This window comes from Triticum dicoccoides, chromosome 3A (genome assembly GCF_002162155.2).
Source record: "Triticum dicoccoides isolate Atlit2015 ecotype Zavitan chromosome 3A, WEW_v2.0, whole genome shotgun sequence".
Classification (NCBI taxonomy): Eukaryota; Viridiplantae; Streptophyta; class Magnoliopsida; order Poales; family Poaceae; genus Triticum; species Triticum dicoccoides.
Genome location: NC_041384.1, coordinates 361361660 through 361369527, shown reverse-complemented (window position 1 = coordinate 361369527; position 7868 = coordinate 361361660).

Sequence of the window (7868 nt, the reverse complement as noted above, 5' to 3'; positions counted from 1 at the left end):
AGGCTGAAATACCCATGCATAAAAAACAATATTGAGAATATGGGTGAAGTGTGTGTAGAACTAGTGCACTGTAAAAGTAGCAGATAGCAGGTGGCTGAAAAATAAATGATAGGAGACATATGATAGCTCTACAACATTGCATGACAAACAAAATTAGATTCTACTCCGTATGATTTTGTAATATATGAGCACAGGGGTGGTTGGGAAATGCAGGTACTCCTCTAGCACACCACCACATGTGGTCCTATCAAAATAATAGTCGACTGAAAATAAATATGCTAGTCGATTTTTTTATGAACCGTCTGATCTACAAGGAACGGGCAGATGGCCTTCGTCTACCTCCCGCCATTCACTGTTGACGATCATTCTCGAACTACCAGTGACCACCAGCCCAGACCCCTTCCTCCATCGCCCACCCTCCCCTCGACCTTGATGTCTACTACACAACCTTCCTCTCATAGAAGTTGTTGGGCCTCCAAGTGCAGAGGTTTGTAGGATAGTAGCAAATTTACCTCCAGTGGATGACCTAAGGTTTATCAATCCGTGGGAGGCGTGGGATGAAGATGGTCTATGTCAAACAAACCTGCAACCAAATAACAAAGAGTCTCTTGTGTCCCCAGCACACCCAATACAATGGTAAATTGTATAGGTGCACTAGTTCGGCGAAGAGATGGTGATGCAAGTGCAATAATGATGGTAGATATAGGTTTTTCTAATCTGAAAATATAAAAAAGCAAGGTAACTAATGACAAAAGTGAGCGAAAATGGTATTGCAATGTGTGGAAACAAGGCCTAGGGTTCATACTTTTACTAGTGAAAGTTCTCTCAACAATAATAACATAATTGGATCATATAACTATCCCTCAACATGCAACAAAGAGTCACTCCAAAGTCACTAATAGCAGAGAACAAACAAAGAGATTATTGTAGGGTACGAAACCACCTCAAAGTTATCCTTTCTGATCGATGTATTCAAGAGTCCATAGTAAAATAACATGAAGCTATTCTTTCCGTTCAATCTATCCTAGAGTTCGTACTAGAATAACACCTTAAGGCGCAAATCAACCAAAACCCTAATGTCACCTAGATACTCCAATGTCACCTCAAGTATTCGTGGGTATGATTATACGATATGCATCACACAATCTCAGATTCATCTATTCAACCAACACAAAGAACTTCAAAGAGTGCCCCAAAGTTTCTATCGGACAGTCAAGATGAAAACGTGTGCCAACCCCTATGCATAAGTTCACGAGGTAACGGAACTCGCAAGTTGATCACCAAAACATACATTAAGTGGATCACGTGAATATCCCATTGTCACCACAGATAAACACATGCAAGACATACATCAAGTGTTCTCAAATCCTTAAAGTCTCAATCCGATAAGATAACTTCAAAGGGAACACTCAATTCATCACAAGAGAGTAGAGGGGGAGAAACATCATAAGATCCAACTATAATAGCAAAGCTCGCTATACATCAAGATCATGCCAAATCAAGAACACAAGAGAGAGAGAGAGAGAGAGATCAAACACATAGCTACTGATACATACCCTCAGCCCCGAGGGTGAACTACTCCGTCCTCATCATGGAGAGCGCTGGGATGATGAAGATGGCCACCGGAGAGGGATTCCCCGGTGCCGGAACGAGTCTAGATTGGTTTTCGGTGGCTATAGAGGCTTGCGGCGGTGGAACTCCCGATCTAGGTTTCTTTCTGGAAGTTTGGGGTTATATAAGAGGTGTTGGATTTGGGAACAAGTCAGGGGGGTCCCCGAGGCAGCCATGAGGTAGGGGGCGCGCCTAGGGGGTAGGGCGCGCCCCCACCCTCGTGGTGGCCTCGTGACTCTTCTGGCCTATCTCAGGTACTCCGTGGGCTTCTTATGGTCCAAAAAATGATCTTCGTGAAATTTCAGGTCAATTGGACTCCGTTTGGTTTTCCTTTTCTGCGATACTCAAAAACAAGGAAAAACAGAAACTGGCACTGGGCTCTAGGTTAATTGGTTAGTACCAAAAATCATATAAAATAGCTTATAAATGCATATAAAACATCCAAGGTTGATAATATAATAGCATAGAACAATAAAAAATTATAGATACGTTGGAGACGTATCAAGCATCCCCAAGCTTAATTCCCGCTCGTCCTCGAGTAGGTAAATGATAAAAACAGAATTTTTGATGTGGAATGCTACCTAACATATTTATCTATGTAATCCTTTTTATTGTGGCAAGAATATTCAGATCCATAAGATTCAAGAAAAAAGTTTAATATTGACATAACAATAATAATACTTCAAGCATACTAACAAAGTAACCATGTCTTCTCAAAATAACATGGCCAAAGAAAGATATCCCTACAAAATCATATAGTCTGGCTATGCTCTATCTTCATCACACAAAATATTAAAATCATGCACAACCCCGAATGACAAGCCAAGCAATTGTTTCATGCTTTTGATGTTCTCAAACTTTTTCAATCTTCACGCAATACATGAGCGTGAGCCATGGACATAGCACTATAGGTGGAATAGAATGGTGGTTGTGGAGAAGACAAAATGGAGAAGATAGTCTCACATCAACTAGGCATATCAACGGGCTATGGAGATGCCCATCAATAGATATTAATGTGAGTGAGTAGGGATTGCCGTGCAACGAATGCACTAGAGCTATAAATGTATGAAAGCTCAACAAAAGAAACTAAGTGGGTGTGCATCCAACTCGCTTTCTCATGAAGACCTAGGGCATTTTGAGGAATCCCATCATTGGAATAGACAAGCCAAGTTCTATAATGAAAGATTCCTAGTAGTATATGAAAGTTACAACATAGGAGACTCTCTATCATGAAGATCATGGTGCTACTTTGAAGCACAAGTGAGGTAAAAGGATAGTAGCATTGCCCCTTCTCTCTTTTTCTCTCATTTTTGTTTTGTTTTGTTTTTTGGCCTTCTCTTTTTTATTGCCTCTTTTTCTCTTTTTTATTTTTCGTCCGGAGTCTCATCCCGACTTGTGGGGGAATCATAGTCTCCATCATCATTTCCTCACATGGGGCAATGCTCTAATAATGATGACAATCACACTTTTATTTATTTACAACTCAAGAATTACAAATCGATATTTAGAACAAAATATGACTCTGTATGAATGCCTCCGGTGGTGTACCGGGATGTGCAATGAATCAAGAGTGACATGTATGAAAGAATTATGAACGGTGGCTTTGCCACAAATACGATGTCAACTACATGATCATGCAAAGCAATATGACAATGATGGAGCGTGTCATAATAAACGGAACGGTGGAAAGTTGCATGGCAATATATCTCGGAATGGCTATGGGAATGCCATAATAGGTAGGTATGGTGGCTGTTTTGAGGAAGGTAAATGGTGGGTTTATGGTACCGGTGAAAGTTGCACTGTACTAGAGGCTAGCAATGGTGGAAGGGTGAGAGTGCGTATAATCCATGGACTCAACATTAGTCATAAATAATTCACATACTTATTGCAAAAATCTACAAGTCATCAAAAGCCAAGAACTACGCGCATGCTCCTAGGGGGATAGATTGGTAGGAAAAGACCATCACTCATCCCCTACCGCCACTCATAAGGAAGAGAATCAATAAATAAATCATGCTCTGACTTCATCACATAACGGTTCACCATACGAGCATGCTACGGGAATCACAAACTTCAACACAAGTATCTCTCAAATTGATAGCTACTGAACTAGCATGACTCTAATATCACCATCTTCATATCTCAAAACAATCATCAAGTATCAAACTTCTCATAGTATTCAATGCACACTATATGAAAGTTTTTATTAAACCCATCTTGGATGCCCATCATATTAGGACTAATTTCATAACCAAAGAAAATTACCATGATGTTCTAAAAGACTCTCAAAATAATATAAGTGAATCATGAGAGATCAATAATTTCTATAAAATAAAACCACCGCCGTGCTCTAAAAAGATATAAGTGAAGCACTAAAGCAAATGACAAACTACTCCAAAAGATATAAGTGAAGATCAATGAGTAGTCGAATAATTATGCAACTATGTGAATACTCTCTAACATTTAAGAATTTAATATCTTGTTATATTATTCAAGCAGAAAGCAAAACAAAAGAAAATAAAATGACGCTCCAAGCAAAACACATGTCATGTGGTGAATACAAATATAGCTCCAAGTAAAGTTACCGATGAACGAAGATGAAAGAGGGGATGCCATCCGGGCATCCCCAAGCTTAGGCTCTTGGTTGTCCTTGAATATTACCTTGGGGCGCCTTGGGCATCCCCAAGCTTAGGCTCTTGACACTCCTTATTCCATAGTGCATCGAATCTTTACTCAAAACTTGAAAACTTCACAAGATAAAACATAACAGAAAACTCTTAAGCTCCGTTAGTATAAGAAAACAAATCACCACTTTTGGTACTGTTGTGAACTCATTCTAAATTCATATTGGTGTAATATTTACTGTATTCCAACTTCTCTATGGTTCATACCCTTCGATACTAATCATAGATTCATCAAAATAAGCAAACAACACAAAGAAAACAGAATCTATCAAAAACAGAACAATATGAAGTAATCTGTATGTTTTGAATACATCTATCACTCCACAAATTCAGAAATAAATTTGTGGACCTGAGGAATTTGTCTATTAATCCTTTTGCAAAAAGAATCAACCTAAATGCACTCTCTAGTAAAAATGGCAGCTAATCTCGTGAGCGCAAAAGTTTCTGTTTTTCACAGCAAGATCGCAAAGACTTCGCCCAAGTCTTCCCAAAGGTTCTACATGGCACAAACACTTATTAAAACATAAAACCACATCTAAACAGAGGCTAGATGAATTATTTATTACTAAACAGGATAAAAAATCAAAGAACAAAAATAAAATTGGGTTGCCTCCCAACAAGCGCTATCATTTAACGCCCCTTGCTAGGCATGATGATTTAAATGATGCTCACATAAAAGATAAGAATTGAAACATAAAGAGAGCATCATGAAGGATATTACTAGCACATTTAGGTATAACACACTTCCTATGCATAGGGATTTTTTGAGCAAACAACTTATGGGAACAATAAACAACTAGCATAGGAAGGCAAAACAAGCATAGCTTCAAGATTTTCAACATATAGAGAGGAAACTTGATATTATTGCAATTCCTACAAGCATATATTCCTCCCTCATAATAATTTTCAGTAGCATCATGAATGAATTCAACAATATAACCATCACATAAAGCATTCTTTTCATGATCCCCAAGCATATAAATTTTATTACTCTCCACATAAGCGAATTTCTTCTCATGAATACTAGTGGGAGCAAAGTCAACAAAATAACTATCATGTGAGGCATAATCCAATTGAAAATTAAAATCATGATGACAAGTTTTATGGTTATCATTGTTCTTAATAGCATACAAGTCATCACAATATTCATCATAGATAGCAACTTTGTTCTCAAAATCAATTGGAACCTCTTCCGAAATAGTGGAATCATCACTAAATAATGTCATGACCTCTCCAAATCCACTTTCATCAATATAATCATCCTAAATAGGAGGCATGATATCATCATAATAAATTTGTTCATCAAAACTTGGGGGACAAAAAATATCATCTTCATCAAACATAGCTTCCCCAAGCTTGTGGCTTTGCATATCATTAGCATCGTGGATATTCAAGGAATTCATACTAACAGCATTGCAATCATGCTCATCATTCAAATATTTAGTGCCAAGCATTCTAATGCATTCTTCTTATAGAACTTGAGCACAATTATCAGAATCCTTATTTTCACGAAAGACATTGAAAAGATGAAGCATATGAGGCATCATTAATTCCATTTTTTTGTAATTTTATTTTATAAACTAAACTAGTGATAACAAAGGAAACTAAAAGATTCGATTGCAAGATCTAAAGATATACCTTCAAGCACTAACCTCCTCGGCAACGGCACCAGAAAAGAGCTTGATGTCAACTACACAACCTTCCTCTTGTAGACGTTGTTGGGCCTCCAAGTGCAGAGGTTTGTAGGACAGTAGCAAATTTCCCTCAAGTGGATGACCTAATGTTTATCAATCCGTGGGAGGTGTAGGATGAAGATGGTCTCTCTCAAACAACCCTGCAACCAAATAACAAAGAGTCTCTTGTGTCCCCAACACACCCAATACAATGGTAAATTGTATAGGTGCACTAGTTTGGCGAAGAGATGGTGATACAAGTGCAATAATGATGGTAGATATAGGTTTTTGTAATCTAAAAATATAAAAACAGCAAGGTAACTAATGACAAAAGTGAGCGAAAACGGTATTGCAATGTGTGGAAACAAGGCCTAGGGTTCATACTTTCACTAGTGCAAGTTCTCTCAACAATAATAACATAATTAGATCATATAACTATCCCTCAACATGCAACAAAGAGTCACTCCAAAGTCACTAATAGCAGAGAACAAACGAAGAGATTATTGTAGGGTACGAAACCACCTCAAAGTTATCCTTTCTGATCGATGTATTCAAGAGTCCGTAGTAAAATAACATGAAGCTATTCTTTCTGTTCAATCTATCCTAGAGTTCATACTAGAATAACACCTTAAGACGCAAATCAACAAAAACCCTAATGTCACCTAGATACTCCAATGTCACCTCAAGTATCCGTGGGTATGATTATATGATATGCATCACACAATCTCAGATTAATCTATTCAACCAACACAAAGAACTTCAAAGCGTGCCCCGAAGTTTCTACCGGAGAGTCAAGACGAAAACGTGTGCCAACCCCTATGCATAGGTTCAAGAGGTCACGGAACTCACAAGTTGATCACCAAAACATACATCAAGTGGATCACGTGAATATCACATTGTCACCACAGATAAGCACATGCAAGACATACATAAAGTGTTCTCAAATCCTTAAAGACTCAATACGATAAGATAACTTCAAAGGGAACCTCAATTCATCACAAGAGAGTAGAGGGGGAGAAACATCATAAGATCCTACTATAATAGCAAAGCTCGTGATACATCAAGATCGTGCCAAATCAAGAACATGAGAGAGAGAGAGAGAGATCAAACACATAGGTACTGGTACATACCCTCAGCCCCGAGGGTGAACTACTCCCTCCTCGTCATGGAGAGCACCGGGATGATGAAGATGGCCACCGTAGAGGGATTCCCCCCTTCGGCAGGGTACCGGAACGGGTCTAGATTGGTTTTCGGTGGCTATAGAGGCTTGCGGCGGTGGAACTCCTGATCTAGGATTCTTTCTGGAAGTTTGGGGTTATGTAAGAGGTGTTGGAGTCGGGAACAAGTCAGGGGGTCCCCGAGGTTGCCACGAGGTAGGGGGACGCGCCCACCCTCATGGTGGCCGCGGGACTCTTCTGGCCTATCTCACGTACTCGGTGGGCTTCTTCTGGTCCAAAAATGATCTCCGTGAAATTTCAGTTCAATTGGACTCCGTTTGGTTTTCCTTTTCTGCGATACTCAAAAACAAGGAAAAAACAAAAACTGGCACTTGGCTCTAGGTTAATAGGTTAGTCCCAAAAATCATATAAAATAGCTTATAAATGCATATAAAACATCCAAGGTTGATAATATAATGGCGTGGAACAATCAAAAATTATAGATTCTTTGGACACGTATCAGACCTCACACCACTTCCGTGCTTGGCATCGCCCCCCCCCCCGCCATCCCTGTAAGCCCGACCGACCTCCAGATTGGGTGCCAGCAGGTCCTAGGCCCCACACACCTCTATGATAAACGCCGAGGCACTACTTCCCTAGTGTAATAGGCAGACTAGCGCATGTTATGCCGGGGAATGCTTCCTTTAATTGGGAATCAACTGACCAGGAATTGAAATCCAGGG